Source organism: Lonchura striata, chromosome Z, assembly GCF_046129695.1.
Source record: "Lonchura striata isolate bLonStr1 chromosome Z, bLonStr1.mat, whole genome shotgun sequence".
NCBI lineage: Eukaryota > Metazoa > Chordata > Aves > Passeriformes > Estrildidae > Lonchura > Lonchura striata.
Window position 1 is genome coordinate 71938358 of NC_134642.1, and position 20717 is coordinate 71959074.

Here is a 20717-nt window from a genome sequence, read left to right on the forward strand (position 1 = left end):
GAGCGCGCTGCGCGTGTGGCTGCGGGCAGAACGCGGCCCTGCTCCCTGTCCCGTCATGAATTACCTGCTTTCATGGCATGGTGTGAAACGTAGCTGCGGCGAGGGTCATCTCGGGCCTCAGCCTCCTCACTCGGTAAAGTGTTGCTTGCCCTGCTTTTCCTGCTGTCCTTGGACTCCACGCTGAAGACACGAGCTAGAAACTTAACCAAATCCACTTGGGCCTGACACAGGCCTCGGTACTGAAGGCTGCTGCTTCGGAAACATCATTAGGTCAGAAGGAGAGTACTTGGAAGAAGAATAAGCTACTACTCCTCAGTTGAAATGGGCAATTAAATAAATAGAAAATAAACACTCACTGTCTGATGTAGCTAGCTGAAAAGTAGCTCTTAAGCGACCTCCAGCAAGGCTTTTACAAAGCTAACTTCAGCATAATTCTGCACTGAGAGATTACACTGGAGCGGAACAATTGATCTGTTCTAAGGTTACTTTAATTTTTTTTTCAGTTTTTCAGTTCAGGTATCTGACTATGTATCTTCAATCAAAGTACAAAATGCTAGTTCCTCATAGCTGTTCCTGTGACATTCAGTACTGCCACCTCAAAGCACATCACAGTTATGGAAAATTAAACACGCCAGCTGAATAAGATGAGCATTCCTCTTATCATCCTTGGTATCAACAAGGAAAAATGAGAGTTCATAACTAATTTGAAAGAGTCACATCTTTACTTAAGCACCCAGATCTCTTAACAGTTTCTACCTCTTAACAGCATCAGCTTGCCTTCCTACAGACAAAAAGCCCCATGATTCTGAAAAAAGATTCCTCGGCTCAATTCTGCTCTCAGTTTGCAATCCTGTAAATACAGCAGTGCACAGAGATAACTGTTGGGTTAGGGCTCATCTGTATGGCTAAATGGTGTGAAGCCTGAGTGCATCCTGCATAACAAATTCCTTAATACATGCCCTTCTCTTTTCATTGCTTTTTTGACTCTCCAATGCTATTAGAAGGGTGAAAAAATAGGAGAGTGTGGTCAGGCATGCACTGCCTGCTGCAGCCCTGCTGAATACTGAGTCACAGTCTGCACTCAGCATATGAATGAGCAAAGAATTGTGCTTGACCAAGCTCTTAGACATGGAGATTGTATTCTTTATAGGTATTCTCCTAGTAAAAATTACTAGCTGTGGATTTTCGTATTAGAAATAACAACCTGTAAGTATTTAAAAATTCTGCTTTCATGATTGGCCTCAGAGATACCTTCTGGCTAATGTTTACTCAAAACAAATAACCCCTGGAATAAGAATTATTTTCTTGTATTAACATACGTCAAATGCCCATGTATTTTTTATAAGAAGAATTAAGAGGCAGCACAGTTTTACGCAAAAAATACATCTGCATGTTTAAATACAATTAGGCATTCTTATTTTACCTTCCCTAGAGTCACTTTTGCTGACTTCTTTTCAGTTTGCAGAACATTTTCTCTCTTGTAAACACTCTTATGTTCCACAAAATATGCCAGTTCTAAGAGAAAAAGAACTGCAAAGGATGTTAGTGAAACAGTAGTATTATGCACTGTGTTAGACTGTGTCAGGCTTGACTGTAAAATAATTAGTCTTTCTGGTTTTTGTTTGTTTGGGATTTTTGAAATATTTTAAGTGGTGTAAGACTTGCTAGCTGTTGAAATATGATGCAAGGATCACTGGTAAGCCAATTCTTCAAGATCAAGTTAATGAAAGAGCACAAGATATATTTATCTTTTCAGTTCCTTGAATAATAATAAAAAAAAAAAAAACAAAAAACAAAAAACAAAAAGAAGCAGAAAACCCATAAAAAACCCAAAACAAACAAACAAACAAAACCCCCAAACAACCCAAACAAAAAAGGAATTCCAGTATGCAGGGGTTTAAGCATTATGGTACATTTGTAACCAGACAGCTGTTTGCTGCTGTGATCATTAATGATCCCATGAAGTAAGTTATGTATTTATACAGATTTAGGGAAGTAAGGCTGATGTCAAATTATATTGAGAGATATTTGTTTAATAAATTAACTGCAGTGAAAATGGGCATTTCTTGCTTTACTGCACACTACTGGATACACTCCTACGTTGATAGTTCCCCAGACCTTTGGCTGCTGATCCGGGTGATTGCCACTGCCCCCTTTCTGTAACCTCTGCTATCATCCGCTGACGCATCATTTCTTACTTTTCTGTCTTTTCCACTTCCACTTCCCTTACTTCACTTCTATTTATTTTTGAGACATCAAAGAAAAGGCCTTTTGATCAGTTCTGTCTTGTTCTGTCTTTGTAAAACAATCTCTCTCAGGTCCTCACTTGCCATGGTCCAGAACTTGAGCTTTGTCTCTACAAATCCATTTCCCACATCACTGTTGAACTGAACTGAACTGCAGCCCTTCAGTGCCCTCAAGGCATCCATAGTATTCAGCAATTAATCCAGAATGAAGGCTGGGAAGAGCACGATTCCAACAGACATTGTGTCTCTCACTGCTTCCATTCAGGCATTCGCAGGGCCACTCTGGCTGCAGCCTGAACTCTACTGAGCGAGAGGCCACGGCCGAGAGGATCAAGCCAGGCCTCTCTGGTGCTGGGCACAGCCTGTTCCTGGCAGACCTTGGTGCCAGGCACGGAGAGGATGTGACTTGTGCACTGCTTTGTCACCACCGCTTCTGCCTGGGCTGCATCCAGCGGTGGGCACACAGGAATCCCTCGTGCCCACTCTGCAGGACACCCATAGAGACCGTCAGGCTTTCTGAGCACGCAGACGAGCATCAGGACACAGCCGGGACTGCCCCGGAGCAGCTGCCAGTGGCCACCGGCCGGGCAGGGAGAGCTCCCGGCTGCCTGGATGAGAACAGCCCCATGGCCCTGTGGTGTCCTGTGCAGCTGTGCCACAGGGGACACTGTCCCCAGCTGAGCAGGGCCCCTCAGGGCCGGAGTTCCCGGGTGGCCTCCTGCCCGAGGTGTGGGCCCGACTTTTCCGTGGACAGCCGCAGCTGCTGGAGCCCCTGCAGCGCTGGCTGCGCCGCAGGCTGGAGGGGATATTCCGGCTCTGGTGGTGGCTGGTTGAGGCCGCAGAGAGCTCCATCCTGCACGACCTGTGCCTCAAGGGGCTGTACACCGAGGTGTTGGTGCAGGGGCTGCAGCCTGTCCTCGAGCAGCACACGGCTCCACTGGTGCATGGCACCATCAGCATCATGGTGGGCCAGTGCAGCGAGGAGGCCCAGAGGCTGCTGTGCTCTGGTGCCTTCAGGGATGACAACAACAGCCCTGTGGCCAGTGCCAGCTCCACCACCTCCAGCAGCTCCCAGAGCAGCAGCTCCTGGATGGGGGCTCCTGTCCATGGCCCCGAAGTCTGTCATGTGGAGGAGGAAGCTGGTACATCGGAGGCTGCTTTCCCTGGGGGTCCCAGCTGCCCCCCACCTGTGCCAGTCTCCGTGGAGTGGGACTGGCCCCAGGAGGAGCCATGGCAGGAGGTGGTGACAGTGGCAGATCCCTCTGCCCAGGGCAGCAGCTTCCGCCCCTCCACCCCTCTCCTGGGCTACAACCGATTGCCATGGGCACCCTTGCACCCCATTAAGAGAAGGGACTCAGCCCCTAGGACTCTCCCCAGCCCTGCAAGAGGCCAACCCACTGGCAACTCTAGCAGGGCTCTCACAAATCTTTACTGAAGGAAAAGGGAATAAATGGTTATTTCCCACACATGCTTTCTCCCTGTAGGGCAGGAGTGACAGGAGTGCTGGGTCAACTTCTAGCTAGCCCCTTCCCTGACCATGCCGAGAGTGGCCGCCCCTTGCCTGGATTGGCCTGGTGGCAGTATAGCAGGGCTGCTAGAAAGCTGCAGCAGTGAGGCTGCTCCCCCAGAGCACGAGCTGTATCTGCAAAAGGGTCGGGACAAAGAACAGGGAGGGGTCTTCCAATGGTTTCTCAGGAAGGTTTATTCCAGGAGAAGGGTCAGGGAAGGAAAGACACAGAACAAAGGTGTGCACCAATTTATATACAGGGGAGGGTACAAGGGGAGGTTACAGACTTTCTCAAATTTCAAGGAACCTGGGGAGGAGCAGCTGGTAGGGATTACAATGCTCAAACCCATAGGGAATAACAGGGGAAGAGTACAGTTTGAATGAACCAGTTAGGTTTTAGGGGGATACAAGATTGACAGGGAAGGATCTGGAAGTAAAGACGGGATTATACTGACAGACAAAGGAGGAGGGCAGAGTTACAGTGATGGACATGGAAGGTACTGGAACAAAGAGCATCTTTGGGGAGATGGACAAGGGAGGTGAGAGGATAGGCTTCAAGGACAAACCATCTGCACAGGGATAACAGAACCAACTTATGGAAGAAAAACACACTACCACCCCGGAGAAGCTAAAGGCAGAATGGACAGCTCAGGCAGCTGATCTTGATGCAGGACCACGCTCTCAGACCAGGGTGGGATTAAAGATAATTTTAATGACCATACAATGCTTGATGAGGGAGAATATGTGTTAAATGGAGTAGGCGAATTGGGAATCTGTACTTTCTCACTAACTCAGCGAATGAGGAAACAAAGAGGGCAAGATGAAATTGTGAGTTTAGGATAAAAGAGAGACTGCGACTTCCAAAAACTCAAGACACATCCCACAGAGTTATGGCCCAGTGGATTCTCTCCCCTTATTCATATCCTTATTTTTCTATTGACTTTGGCATTGCCATGTTGTTTTCCCTCACATGTCCTCACTTCTTCCTCTTCTCTGACTAGAAGAAAAAGTGCTCCTATGGGGTACCATTGCCAAAAAGTTTGACTAATTCAAAGTTTCTTGCAGGATGTCACAGCACCAAAATGTTGATCTCATCTAGGCTCTGCTCCGGGGAACCGCTCATTACGTTTCTGCTCCCAGCCACGTGGCCCTGCCACCACCATGGGGGCAGTGGTGGCCACTTCAGGGCTGGCACTATTGAACACCTCTCTTTATGTGGATGCTGTGAAGGAGAAGCTGCTGCCATCGCCCCCCTGCCCTTCTGTCCACAGTGCGGCTGGCCAGGAGCAGCCAGGCAGAGAAGGCTCACCACAGGTCGTGCCAGGATGGCAGCAGCCGTGGCAGCTCATCGCCACGTGCTGCACCTGGATGGCCCCTGGCAGCAGTGCCTCGCCACCCCTGGGAAAGAACCACACATGGGCTGTTTTGCTTTTGTTCTTCAATATGTCATCACAGAGATGTTACAACCTCTCTAATTTGCCCAGCAGCATGTCCCTCTTCAGAGCCATCCCAGACCAGCTCTGTCGGACATGGTGGAAGCTTCTAGCAGCCTTCCAGAGAAGCTACCCACATGGCCCTCCCCTGCTACCAAAAACCAAGCTCTGCCAAATCCAACACACCCAGGTGCCTTTTTCCAGCTCTGTCTTGTTCCTTCTTTACTTCCTGGGATATTCCTAAAAACAAAATCTTCAACAAAGTGATTACAGCCCATTGCTCAATCAAAAGCTTAGCAGATCTTGAGGGCTGAGGGCCCAGGTTGGACAGTCATGAGCATCATAAACTGAAATGAAGAGTCATCACCATCTCAGCAGAAAATGACTTCAGTAGCCAAAGCAGCTGCCAAAGGGCTGTTCTTTACTGATCTCCTTAGGATCCATTGTGGAAACAGCCTGAAAGATTGTTCAGCACATTTAGGATTCCTAGGAAAAGCAGGCAAAAGCTGTACACGCTGGGAGCAATAGAGTCCTTTTGAGAGGAGACACCAGGTCAAACACTGGGAAATAACGACCATGAGGAAGAAATGAGCAGCTGGATCTCAGGGGAGGCAGTGCCACAGCCTGGCTTCATTAGTGTGTGTGTAGATCAATTTTACAGCCCATACTTGAATGTATGTACATATCAATTAAAATAAATACTTTTTAAGAAGAAGAAATCCAAATTCCAAATCGCTTCAGAATTTGAATACACTTCTGGAATAGAGTTTTCTATGTGTTTCCTGTGATGTTTGAGCCAAGGCAGGATTAGAGCTCTGCATCCCAAAGCCCCATTCAGAAGCCTAACCAAAGTGTTTGGATTCTTGCAGCCACAGCAGACGCTTCAGCCCCCAGCGCTCCACCCGGCAGTGCTGGTTGTGCAGCGCTGAGGGCATCCAGCTCAGCACAGAATGCACCTGGGGAAGGGGAATCACCACCAGTAGATCTGGGCCTTGCTGCTGAGAAAATGATTTGGGAGAGCAGGAGATCCCTGCCTGAGAAGTCTCCTTCTGTTCAGGAACCTGCATTGGACAGGGATGAAAGAGGCTGGACTGAGAGCGTTTGAATGCTGTTGCACGGCTGAGAAGCAAAGGCTTCTTCAGTTCAGCTGTGAATGGACAGGGCAGGATTTGCTTGGTAAAAGAAGATTTCCTAAAGAAGAGGGAATGAAAAGGGGGATAGCCCTTAAGTGAGGATGAGAGGTGTTGGCCAGGTTTGCGTGCTCATTTTCCTGGGGAGAATCCCTTCTGCAGGGGCCTTTGTGGTAAGGAAGTGGAAGCTCTGTAGGTTCTAAGAGGCTTTGTTTGATAGGAAAGAAGAGAAGAGTGCCTGGAGAATTGCCACTGAAGGCAAAGTGTCCTGTGCAGGGAGGGGCATGCGAGAGGTGCCTCTGTTCCAGAAGCAGATGTGGAGATGTGGACTCTGCCTCTTTTGGGTGGGAAGGCCAAGGCAAAGCAGGGCTGGGCTGCAGCTGCTGCTGCTGTGAGAGCTCTGCTGTACCTGTAGGTGCTCCCAGAGCCATGGGTGGGGCTGGGCTGGAGCTGCAGCTTTCCTGTCCTCTCAGTAACCTGGTGCCTGCAGTCCAGTTTCCATCTGGGAAATCCTCAGCTGGGCAAACTGGCCCGTCTTGCTGTCCATGTTGCAGAGCTCAGTCGCCTTGCTCTTGGGCATCTCTGTGGGAAGAGATGTATGTTCCCATGCAGTCCCTGCCAAGCTGTAGCCTGGATGAGACTGCTGTGCTCAGGGCTGTGGAGGGAGGAGCACATCCCTGTGCCAGGAGCTGGCAGGACTCCTTCCTTAGAAGCCATCTGTTGCCTTCATGGGAGACAACGGCGACCTGGTTGCAAGGAACAGCACGGCAGCCCAGTCTCCCCTGGGCCACTCGGGCTAACGACACACGCAGGACACCAATGTGGTGGACGGTCGAAAAGCATTTATTATCTTATCTCATGGGTTTAAATAGTCTTGGGGGACTCTGCTACGTCAGGGGGGGTTGGCAGGGTCTCTAGGGTTAGTCAGGAGTGGAAAACTACTTGGTTAGGTGTGGTTACATTCTTTGGGGTAATGGATAACATGTTGCAGGGTGAGAGGGGGATGGGGGTCTTTCTTTCCGTCACATCCCGAAATCTTCCGTTCGCCTGTCCCTATCTACTACACCATCCCATGTGTTCAGTGTCACACCCATGTCCAACACTGTCAGCTTTGACAGTTTTTGGACTGTGTTTGAGGAGTCAAATCTTTTTGACTATTGAAGGGCTTTGGTGCCCAGACTTCTTGTTAGGAGCAAGGGATTAAGAGTGTGAGCCACAGAGTTTTTGGACCAGGTGTTCTGTGTAACTGCTGAGAAGGGTTTCTTTCTTTCTGTTTCTGTTTCAAGGGGAGTGTTATTGTTGCCCCTGAGTGTTCAGGAGAGGAGCCTGTGGACAGAGCTGCAGCAGAGGGAGCTTTGCCTGGCACCCAGAGCTGCTGGAACAATTCCCACAAGCCTGGTGAGGACAGAGCCCCTGAAGGAGTCAGAAGGAGGGTAATCTTCGAAATGGGCTGATGTTTCAGAAACTTTGTTTATTGAAAATCCTCCTCTATAATCCATTCTAGGAAACTCATCAACAATCCTACTCCATAATCCTACTCTACAATGCTATTCTACAACTCTTCAACAACCCTACTCTACAATGCTATTCTACGAAACTCTTCAACAACTATACTTTACAATGCCACTCCACAACCCTCCTCTACAATCCTATTCTACAAAACTCAACATTCCTACTCCACAATCATACTCTACAATCGTAATCTACAAAACTCTTCAACAATCCTACTCTACAAGCTGTCTCTACAATTCTATTCAACAGAACTCTTAAATAATCCTATGTTACAATGCTACTCCACAATTCTCCCATACAATCCTATTCTACAAAACTCAATATTCCTACTCCACAATCCTACTCTTCAATTCTATTCTACAAAACTCTTCAACAATCCTACCCTACAATCCTATTCTACAAACTCTTCAACAATCCTACTTTACAATGCTACTCCACAATCTGCCCATACAATCATATTCTACAAAACTCAAAATTCCTACTCCACAATCCTACTCTACAATCCTATTCTACAAAACTTTTCAACAACCCTACTCTACAAAACTATTCTACAAAACTCTTCAACAATCCTACTTTACAATGCTACTCCACAGTCCGACCATACAATCATATTATACAAAACTCTTTAACAATCCTACTCTAAAATCCTACTCTACAATACTATTCTACAAAACTCTTCAACAATCCTACTCTACAATACTACTCCAGAATCCTATTCTACAAAACTCTTTAACACCCCTACACCACAATCCTCTACAATCCTATTCTACAAGACTCTTCTACAATCCTATTCTACAATCCTACTCAAAACTGGTTGTGGAGATGACACCTTGTCTTGGTTATACATTCTTCCCTCCTGCATCCTCTTCAGGACAGTGATGAGTGGTGCCAGGATGGACACTGGCTTGGCTGATGTTACAAATGGATGCTGGCCAAAGGGAAAAAAAAAAAAAAACAAACAAAGAACAGTGAACCATCTCCTTCCAAGTTTAGTGCTTCAAATACTCAATCACGATTCCTCTGGTTCCTAGAAAGACCTGAAAAGTAAAACAATGGGACCATCAGCTGCTAAATTGTCATGTGCAGGATCTTGCCATCACAGGCAAACCCGGCCCAGAATCCCACTCATCCATTTATTCTGGTTTCTCCATCTCGCTGGGATTTTTGCCCTGCCAGTGCTCTAGAAATGGTGCTTTCTGTCCCTGGAGTTTCTTCCTTTCAAGAAGCTCCAATGACTCCCATAGGTCCCTGTCTTGTGCTAGTTTCCACAGGCACACAGAGCAGTGTCTGCCTTTCCATGCCCTGCCCCTCCTGTGCTGCATGGCACCTTCCTTCCCAGCAGGGCCAGCCGAGTGGCGCTGGGTCCTGCAGTTCCCTCTCTGCCACACAGCCTGGCAGTCAGCCTGGGCCAGTTCCCCTCTGCCTGAGTGTTCCAGGCAGCAGATGGGGCTGGGACAAGTCCCTCTCAGCTCTCCCTGTTTGTGTGCCAGAAACCTCTAAGGGTGGGGTGGGGGGCACAAACCAGGGCCCCTCAGAGGCTCACAGTGAGTCCCCCACAGCCCCTCCTGCCCACAGCCAAATCTCTCCAGAGTGCTCTGCCAGGACTGGCAGCCGTGGCTTCCTCCACCACCATTTCATGTCTCTCTACAATGCTCTACGTCAATTCTTTTGCTGTTAGGTAAAACAGGACATTACAGAGCCCTGCCAGCCCAGCCCAGTCTAGCACTCCTCAGCATTTTTATTTGAAGAGCACCAAGAGTGGAGGTGAGGAGGAAGGGGGCTCATCTGAGGCCTCGGACCTTGGTGGAGGAGGAGCCCATCCCTCGCACACTGTTTCACCTCAGCCCCTTGGCATTTTACCTGCAGCAGCTCGTTGGCAGACCAGCGCCGCTCCTCGTCTCTCTGCAGGCAGCAGCTCAGGAAGTCACGCAGCCAAGCCGAGAGGAGCTTGGGCTGCCGCAGCTGTGGCGTCCCTGCTGTGGCTATCAGGAATTTAGTCTGGAGAAACAGGAAACACAAGGCTACACCTGCTTCTTTCCCATCTGTAACTGCCCTCCCAGAACCCATTGTTTAACCTCTCTTCTTCAGTGGCAGTTTCTGCCCTGGCAGAGACCCAGAGATTACTTTTCTTTACCAACAAAAAAACAAATTCTGATGCAGCCACAGCTTTTCCATCATCCCGCAGATCTTGCCTTGGCAGCCAATTTCATTGACTGACCTAGTTAGTTGGGAACTACATCAGAAAAAGCACATTTGCTTCTCTGAGGATTCACACCAGCTTGGCAGCCTTTTTGGAAGGGGGACTTTGCTATGTTAACTCTTTCCAAGGATTAGGACATGAAAGGCATCTCTGCAGTGCTTGTGGGTCCCTTCAGCCCAGTTGCCATACAACAAAACTTTAAAAGTTTTTTGTCCTGTTCTTGAAAACAATGGTAATTGGAAGAAGAGAAAGGAAATCCATCAGTTAATCCCCAGCTAAGGAAACAAACATTTATAATCTCATATTCAACACAGACACATTAAGGTGCATGCACTAATGTATGGGGATGAAAATGCCTGCTTGGGCACACAGGAGCCACTGCAGCTCTGTCTCTCAGCAGCCTGAAAATTTCAGCTTCCTTACGCAGCAACAGAAAAGCTTTTCCTGCTCCGAAGATGGAGAGGTGCCATCCCTGTGGACACCCTCTGCTCATTTAGCTACACAAGTCAATGCATGAATGGAAGGCCCATCCCAGAAAATGCCAGGAAACAAACAGGAGGTTTTGGCAGGCTCTCCCTCTCACCAGGCCCTGGCTTGGTGATGTGGAGAAGATGGCTTGGGTTATGAGAGAAACAGTCACTAAGTGTTTCAGCAACACTGCACAAGAAGCAGAAGAGACTCTGTGGCCCTTGCAGCCTCATGTTCAGGTTCCAGGCATGTTTCTCAGTGTGCAGAAACTGCACAGGGGATGCAGTTCCTCACTAAAACCACTCTTTTAGAAACTCTGTTAGGTTTGGCTTTCTTTCCTTCATTTCTGGAAGTATAGCACCAATTCTAAGATGCTTGTTTCCTGTTATTGTGGCCATCTACACAGACCAAAGAACTGGAACAACTTACAGCCCAAAGGAAAGTATTGCCTGAGCACGCGGTTTGTTTGCATGTGGTATAGCTTGAGTTCCACACTGATGCAACCAAAACTACAGCAGATGCTGATGTGTTGCAGGGACATTTTAAGGACGGGACCTTGGTGGCAGTAGTTCCAGCAGATGGCAATGGGATTTTGTCCAATGGCATGCAGAACACAGGGCAGGTGAGAAAGACAAGCGGGATCAGTGAGTATTTGCTCCTTACCGTGGCAGGACTTCGGCTCCTGTAGGGAACTTTCCGTTCTATCATTTCGATCCCCACAATTCCAAAAGACCATATGTCCACTTTGGGGCCATATGGTTGACGCATCACCACTTCAGGCGCCATCCACCAAGGAGTCCCGGCCACCGAGGACGGTCTATTCTTCCCAGGGCTGAGCTCAACAGAGATGCCAAAATCAGCTAAGGGGAAAGCAAAATACTGCTTTTATTTGAATTCTGTGCAATTAGGAAACCAAGCAAAAGAATTGCCCAGTAGAACTTTGAGAATGTGCTGTTGAATCTCCTGGACAACTGTCCCTGCTCTGTTTCCTCAGGATTTTAGCCAAATCCCCACATTTTGTATACTGCCTTCAGCAGTGGCTTTTGTTCTATGGAAGCTTTAGACTTGTTGCTCCCTCCCTCTGCAATGGACACACACAGAGCAACACCACTCTTGAGTGCTTGTGCATTGTCATACCTCTGTGCACCTTGCAACCATGTCATCAGCTCAGAGCAGGGGGTCCCCGCACTGCCACCAGCACCATTCCTGGGGAGCTGGCAGCCACTCAAAGCAGCCCCTCACCCCACATCCCTGAACGCTGCACCTGACCAGGAATATACTGACCCAGCTTGACAGAGCCGTCAGTTCTGAGAAGGATGTTGTTGCTCTTCACGTCTCTGTGGATCACTTGGTTTGAGTGAAGAAAAGCCAATCCTTGCAAGCACTGAGAGAGTCAACAGAACCAGGAGGGACAAAACCAGTGATTTCATCACACCAGAAAAGAAACAGAGACTCTAAAAGGTTCCCATTCCCTAGGAGAATGGCGAGTAATGGCAGAACACAGTGCCACTGAGAGGAAGAGCTGCTGCTCCAACACTTGCAGAGCAGGACCTTTCTAAGGAAAGGCATGTCACCTTTTGAAAGAGCAACAGCACCTGCTGTTGTAGACTGTCCCCCTGCAAACCAGCCAGGATGACTGCTGCTGCAGTGGATGTGCTCAGAAGCAAAGAGCATTTTGGCTGCACTAGTATCCTTTTTAGCTGAGGACTGAAAGTAATTAGTCTCTCTTTTTTCCTTTTCTGTACATTTCAAATCCCGCTACCAGCACCTTGCTTCTACAAGTGAGGAATGCAGTGAAGACAGGCAAAAGTTTAGGGAGGCAAGATGGAGAACAGCAGATACAAGAGGCAGAGTGAGAATACAACAGCAGGAGATAAGAGTACAAGAACTGAGTAGAGTGAGTGCAGGGGCACTCCAGGCATTTCACTGGAGATGCTTTTACGTGCCCATAGCATACCAGCAACGCAGAAGCAAAGTTTGGCACGTGAAACCTCTCCTGTTCTGAGCCCCTATTTCTCAGATAATCCTGCCCAAACCCTTGGAAGCACAGGTGGGCTTGCTGACCTCCCGACTGATGACTGCTATCTCGATTTCAGTCAGGAAGGTCTTCCTGATGACATCGCTCAGAGCGCCTCCATCCATGTACTCCATGACCAGCCAGAGTTCCTCACCCAGAAGGTGGCTGAAGGAAAGAAACAAGGGCGTGAAGATAAACATGTATGGCTAGGTTGATTTTTTGCTTCCAGGCTTCTTGTTTCCAAGGCCCTTTGTGACAAGGACAGAATAAAAGGAATAGACATTCCCTCTTGGCTGTGCTTTGTTTGCAATCTGTGCAGTCTCAGGGAGAAAGGCACAGCTGTGAAAAAGGAGATGTCTTAGATGGCCAGCAAGTGAAAAGTGTGGTTTAGTAAGAGCCCAGATCAAAAGCCTGTCACGCGTGGTGTTTCTGGAAATAAGCACCTAGTCTTCTTGGCATGCATAGCAAAGAAAAGGAGGGGCGACAATCCAAGGGAAATCCACTTTAGGATGGTTCATCATTCAGCATTGAAGAAACTTTAAAAAATCAATCCCAAAAGAATGTGGAGATAGTGAACATAGAATGTATTAACTTCGTATGATACAGCTGATCCAGGTTTTGAATAATTTTGGAATAATTTTCAAACTATGTGTGCCAGGGAAGACTCATGCAGACAAGATGCACTCTCTTCTCATCCATTGCAGAGGAGTAGAGAAATATTAATACAAATTAATTAACAGCTCTACTTTCGAGATGTGACCAAAGTGGATTTTTAACCTCTCGTGTTTGCAGTATGTACATGCATATTCACAGGATAAGACCATGGCCACTCACCTGTCTAAATAATTCACAACACTGGGACTCCTCTGCTTCTTCATGATTGTGATTTCATTAATGGTTAGTTGCTTCCTCTGCCGTCCCTTAAGGCTTATTTTCTTTATGGCCACCTAAAATGACACTGAAAATAAGTAACTTGAGAAGCTGGTGGCACAAGGCCACAAGGCACATGGAGCAAGTGATTTTGCAATGACACAGTTGAGCTGTGCCAAACTGCCTTGTGATTAGGCATTGCAGTAATTAGGAAATGACATTGCAATAGCCCATTTCTCCACTCCCTTGGGGGCCAGTTACAGGACACGTGGCCACTGAGGTTTTGCCGTGAACACTTGGTGACACTGGTGTCTCAACTATCACCCACAAACCTCTGAGCCCACTCCCTGCTGCTTTGTATGGGATTCAGAAGAAGCAATCCATGCCTTAATACTCTGTGGCTACATCTTGGGCTATGGGCAGGGCTTCGAGTTTCTAGGGACGCCTCTTAGATCTCTCCCTATGTGCAGTTCCCAAGTGCAGCACTGCAGGTGGCTAAAGAACTACCAGTAACTTTCAGATGTATTTGCTGGCAACCAGAAGTGAGAATTCAGGACTCTGAAGCTGTAGCCCCAAAGAGCAGTGAGATGCTCTAAGGCACCACCTTTGTTTTAGCAATTGAGAGCGAGTGAGCACATCCTTCTCTGAAATGAACTGCTGCCCTGCGTGACTTCCTTCTGGCAGCTGAAAAGGACAAAGACTGTCCCCAATGTATTTTGCAGGCTGGTACCAGTCTGTGTTTCTTGTGCCTCTTCAGCACAGCTCGACCCAAAGCTCCAGCCACAGCTGCTCACACCAGAGGGGAAAGCCCTTGAGTGCAGCAGAGTCTGTGGGGGATGTTGACATTTACCTCTCCTCCTGTGGCTTGGTTGAGTGCTCTAACCACAGATCCAAAATGCCTAGAAACAAAACAGAAGCAGAGAAAGGAGAAGCTGTTTATTTCTTAGAGTGAAAGCTGGCCCACACAGGAGATCTCTGCTGTAAATGCCTAAAACCTGCAGGATGCAGGAGGGCTCTGCCAGAAGGCAGATGATGCATTTTCCTCTCAAGTGCATGGGCAGTGCCTGGGCTGGTTGCAGAAGCGCTGGGGTTTACTGACTCAGCTCCTAAAGGGAATTTATTCTTTCATCTTGCGTTTCAGTTTCTAAACTCTGTGGTTCCTATTATGAGCATGGAGCATTTCCTTCCAAGAACAATGGATTGAATTAAAAGCTCCTGGTACCTGTTATCTCACAGCTTTGAGAGGGGCTAGGTTGCCCTTTAAGGCAAGCAAGATTCTTCTTTATTCATTAGTGTGGCAGTGTGGTTTTGAGACATACAAAAATACTGAAGAAATTAACACAGAGCTGTCCCACACTTGAGAGACAAGGAGATCTTCCAGGTCCTGCTCCTTGATGTAGGCAGACTTTGGCAGCATGGAGATGTCTCTGACAATGCCTTCTGAGCACACTCACAAGTTCTGAGCAGCACTGAAGAGATAGGACAATCTATCTCCAGTGTCTGAACGTGTTTGCAGCTGACCTGCCTTCACACTGGATAGATATTCCAGTGGAACTCCTGATATACCAGTGATATAGCAGAAGAACCCCTGGCCCATGGTTGTGTAGAAGTAAGTGTGGCTGGACTCACCCCTTGCCAATATATTCCATTTCAGTGTATTTCATCTTGGGATTTTCCACGTTCACCATTTTCCCTGAGGGAAACAAAATGCAAGATGCTCACTTTAAAGCAGAGATCCCAGCTTCCAGGAGATACAAAAGGCAGCCCCAGTGTCTGGAGGCAGTCAGCTAGTTGCAACAACAGCAACAACATCAACAGGACAGGCAGCCCTGCAGTGCAGATGGCTGGCACAGAGACTGATTGTGTAGAGCCCTTGGAAGAGTTCTCTTGACAGGAAACAAAGCACAGGGAGATGCATTCCCAGGAGAGGAGCACATCTTCTCCAGCTTTCAGCCAAAACATTGCCCAAACAATGCCTTTCCAGTTGTAATCCAGAGCAGCTCATGCTATAACCAATGTCGACAGTGCTTTCAGCATCGGGACCCTCACCCTTCATGAGCAGGCTGAGCTCACAGACACCCATCTTGGGGCTAAGGAAGGCTCCAGCCCTGTCCCACCAGCCCTCAGGGACAGGGCAGCGACCACAACAAGGCTGGCAAAGCCCAAGCATGTGTACTGACAAGCAATGGGAAGAAGCCACAGGCAGCCTGGGCCCCGTACAAAGTGTTGCCCCCATTCATGCCACAACAGGATGGGCTTTGAGATCAGACACACCGAGGTGCAGATCAATGCCATTTTTGTCCCAACAGGTGATGGTAGACACAGAATCCACTGGGCTCTCCACTGGGCTTTCCTCTCAGCCCCACCAGGTCTTATCTGAGAGTTCAGCACTGGCAGCTGTTACGGGCAAGAAGCAGATTCATTGGGCTGTGCTGCAGAATCCCAGAGGACTTGATGTGTTTTCCTAGAGACGGATCTGAGCAGGGCTCGGGCCAATGGGTAGGATTCTAAGAGTCATGGGAAAGAGTGGGGAAGGTACGAAAAAGTGCCATGGATCTGAGGAATATACCATGGATGGGCTGGAGGCTGTCTCCTGAGAAATGCCTGCAGTACAGATTTATCTGATCAAACCACTTTGATGTGTCTCTCTTGGACACATCTTTAGAAGCATAAAACTAGGATATGAAATACAGATTGTTATAAAAGTATCTGTTTTTTTCTTTGGGGGCACACGGGAAACACCTCCTGCTCTCTATTTCTCCTGTAACCTGATATTCTTTCACAGTAGTTTTTATTGACAAAAATATAGCATTCTCATGAAAAGAAACTGTATATGTAGTAGTGGCAACATAAAATTGTCATAAAAATGACATCAATAAGACATGTGGGGCAGAAGGGCTCCTTCAGGATGGAGATAAACCAACTCCACCAAAAAAAAACCCTACAAAGAAACAAACAAAACCAAAAAACCCAGCAAAAAGAAAACCAAAAAAACAACCCCATAAAAAAATAAACAGGGAAAAAGCAAAAAGCTCCAAACCACCAGCCCCCTAAAAAAAAATCCCCAACCAAAAAGACAAAACTCCAAAACCAGTAAATTTTTGTGAAGATTTTTAGCTCTGATGACTGGTTGGAAGTCAGGAGTCTAAGGGGAAATTAGGAAGCTAAAAATTCTCTTTGGTTTGGCCACTAGCATGCAGGACTTGCCTAGCCTTCTGCTGATGCAAGAAAAATCCCTGCTTCAGCCTTTAGCCGAGAGGGAAGCTCAGGCAAACCCAGGCCAGTCCCAGCTGTCTTCAGAGGCAGCAGGAGCACCCAGAGCTCTCTCTCGCTGCCTCAGAGCACAGCACTTCCTCTCGGGAGTCCTAAATGGCCCTGTGACACCAAACTCAGGAGGAACATTTGGTACAGCTCTGCTGACACCTGCACACAATCCACTGACCCTGAGACAAGAAATACACCAGACGTACAGAGCATACGCAGGTACTGCTCCTCAGTCTCCTGGTTCTCAGAAGCCACGTGGAGGGAGATGAAGGAGCTGAGAAGAAGGAGATCACCAAAGGCTGAGATTGAGTTCACAGGTTCCACATCATAGGTTCCTTTAAGTAATGCTGCTGCAGAGCGAGGATTGGGACCAGAGCCCGTGCAGATGTGCTGAAACTGCAGCACTTTTCGAGGAGGGGGAAATTCCAGTGGTCCGGGACAAATTTGGTGATCTTCACGGCCAGTGTGTTCTTGGAGGTTTTTGGAGGCTGCCTGGTGAGATATCAACACATGCACCTCAAGTCAAACAGAATATAGCAGTCAGAGACAACAGCTTATCCCTCTCAGACAAGAGTGACTGACTGTGAGGAAAGGGAAAGAACAGATTAAGAAGGAATACAGACAGCTTGGAAAAGAATGGGGCCTCACAGATTCCTGGAAAACACAATCACCTTCTTCCAGCTTAGCAAAAGCCAAAAGAGACTGTACAAGTGAAGAAGTGCTCCGGAAAACTGCAGAACACTTCCACAAGCCAAACACACTTGTCCACAATAGGAAAACATACATAAAAAGCCCTGCCACCTGCAGCACTGCCATGTGTGCCCTTGGCCATGACGCTGCAGAAGCCCAGAGATCAACCTTCCCTGAGCCGAGCAGCCAGAAGCTCAGCCAGAGCCCCCATATCTTCAGTGCCTCAAAGTGACAGGTCAAAGGCCAATTTCTAGCTGGAGGCCACTGCCTGCAGGAAATGGCTACGCCCACAGGATTGCAGCACTTGGCATCCTCAGCAAGCAACATGAAGTGCTGCCTGGTCAGAAACTTGCAGCTCTGCCTTGCACTAAAGACAGCACCACCCACAACTGGCACTTACTGGCTCCGAAGATTCAGGCTCTGCTCTGACCACTGATGGAGACTCGCGGTCATTCTGCTGAATTTGCTCCCCTTCATCTTCTCCAGGAGCAGAGGGAGCTGGGGCAGACACCGATGCTGGTTTTGTGCTCTGGGACAAGACAGAAGCGTGTGGGACAAGCTATTACCTATCACGTATAACCTCCTTCCTTCTCACATCTACGACCGTATCTTCCAAGGAGAAATCATAAAATTCCAGAGTAAAAGGATAGTAAAAGGATTCTAAGCCACACAGATCAAATTAAACCAGGCCAATTCAACAGAACTGCATATGGATATGAAGCTGATATTCCTCCCTGGCTGCCATCAGCAAGCAACATTGTCTCTGCAATGCAGAGTTTTAGCTTTTGAAAGCTCTGCAATGGAAAAGAAAGAAAGAGACAGCTACACCTTTGCTATTACTGCTGCAGACATGGAAGCCTACAACTGGATCTGAATCCCATCCAGTGCTGGAAAAGGGCAGGAAACGTTGTGCAGAAGCATATTTGCTTGTTGGAAAATGAGAAAATCAACAGGACTTTTCCTCTACTAAACCAGCAAAACAAAAATGCAACTAAACAACAAGCAGGGAGTGTCTCTGACACCAGCGTCTAAAGCACTTGGAGGCAGTGAGGGCATGTTTGGCAGGGGAACAGCCCTGGTGGTGAGCACTGTCACGTATGGAACCATGGAAGTTTGCCTGAATGTGCCTCAGGAGGCTCCCGTTGTCCAGGCTGAAACTCCCTCCGCACCTCCTCCTTGGCCTTGCCCTCCACAGCCCTCCCTAGCTCTCGTGTCCTTCTCTGCACACGCTCCAGCCCCTCAAGGACTTTCAGCTTCAGATGGGCCAACAAGTGTTTATGTATATAGAAAGGTAAAAATCTTTCTAAATTGTAAGATGTCTTTAGAATGTAGACATAATTTTGACTCCATAATAACTCCATCTCCTTCTCCTGCTCAGTGGATTTTTGGGAATCCAAGTATGTATTACTTGCTACTGCAACTAATGGAATAGATTTGCCTGGCAAGCCTAGTTGTGTCTTTGATTCTTTTGTTCATGAGTCTCCTCCTGAACCTGTGGCAATGACCACCAGGGACCTTCAGGATACTCCTACCCCTATGCCAATAAATTCTGAGAAATTATTTAAATATGTCAAATAATTTGGAGTAGTGTTTAGCCTGTGAATTTCAGCAAAGTATCGAATATGTCTTCATTCCATGGATACAAAGTAGTAAGTGAGATTGGTGGGTGTACAGGTGTCAGAGGAGTGATTCCCTAGGCACCGAATACTGAAATCAATGAATGCCTCCTTTGCAAGCCTGAGCTGGCTGCAGGGATCAGGCCCTGCTCTGTAACTTTCATTTTGGCCACTTCTGTGAACAGGTAAGAAAGGTCAAAATGAAACCTTTCCCAGCTATTTCCGTCTGCTTTATCTTTTTAGGCACCAGAACTCTGGGTCACAGATGGCCTGGGTGTGTGCTGAGCAGTGCAGTCCCCATGAAGTCCTTGGTTTCCCCACAAGTTGCCATGCCTTGTTCCCAGGTGTGCCCAGCTCTGACAGGAGCAAGAGTCTGCAGCGCCGTGCCCTGCTCAGCCAGGGCTGTCTGGCACAGAGCAGCAGCAGTGCCAGCACCTTTCAATCCACTCCTTCCTTATCTTCTCCTGGGACACAGAATCCTCTGGGAATCAGCACCACCAGTCGTCTTCCAAGCTTGGAGCAGCTCCTGCTGGCAGATGCTGCCAGTTTGACTGCTTCCAAAGGGGAATAAAGGCAGAGATGTACATGCTCAGGAGCCCTGGGCATATCCAATAAATGTGCAAATATGTGGGAGATTAGGAATTGTTTCAGCTGTTATGCCAACAGTGCCTTCTCTCCTGGTTCTGTGTGTTATAGATGAGTCATGTAACAGTTGGCTCTCACTGTTAAGAGGTAGATATTATGGGGATGTAAAAATGTATAGTGATGTTATTGTAATACATCCTCCCAGAGTCCTATTTCCCCTGCCCCTTGCAATGGCTTTGGTAGTCAGGGGTTTTGGGGAGGGCTGGCTTGTGACCAGGAGGTGTGGGTGGTATAGCAACATCTGACCTCCAATAAGAATGTAGAAAAAGGAATCTCCACCAGTGGATGGCAAAACTTTGACAAAACTTTGGAGGGGTTAAGGGTATAAAAGGCAGAGCATCCATTCTATAGATGTGCTGCTTGTAATGGTCAGAGACTCCCAGTGCTGCAAATTTTCCTTATTCAGTCCTTTGTTAAGATTTAATAAACATTTAAATTTTTTAAAAGTAAGCGTTGTTTCTCAGAAGTGCAATGCTTTGGGCCATTTTCTTGGTCTGGTTTCCTTTGCTTGGGTCCCGAGTGCTCAGTTGGGGTACAGGTTGTAGTTGTTTTGTGCACTTCTGGAGTTACTCTTGGATCCCTTGAACAACAGGGTTTGGCCACAAAGTGAATTTGTGCTGCTTTGTGACAGAGAAGAACTTCCCCGGTTATTTTGCGTTTGCTGTACGGAAGGGTGGTTATTGCTCTGCATAAATTCACAGGCCAATATAGAGTGCTTGCACTGTGATGTCAGGGCATGGTTGCCATGTGGTCATGGTGACAGCAGAAGGTTGTCTTGGTGCACGGAAGGCCTCAGTGTCAGAGCAACCCTAGGGCTTGCTCAGTGCAGGAGCATCCTCCTGGTTGAGGCGCTTGTCAGTGAGAGCTGCCTACTGACAAGAGCCTTGTTTTTTCTAGTGTTGGACAAATCTGCACAGCAGTGCTACAATGATTGAGCAACTTGCTGCTGCAGCTTTCACAGCTTATGGCGTTGTTTATTCTGGCTATTACCTCACTAACCTGGCACGTAAGTACAGGTTTTCCCTGGGTGTACCCGAACCTGGCTTCTGTATGTCTTCCTACTCTTTGTTAGTGCCTGAGTTATTTTAAAACAGAAAGAACACTAGGGTGCCACTGGTT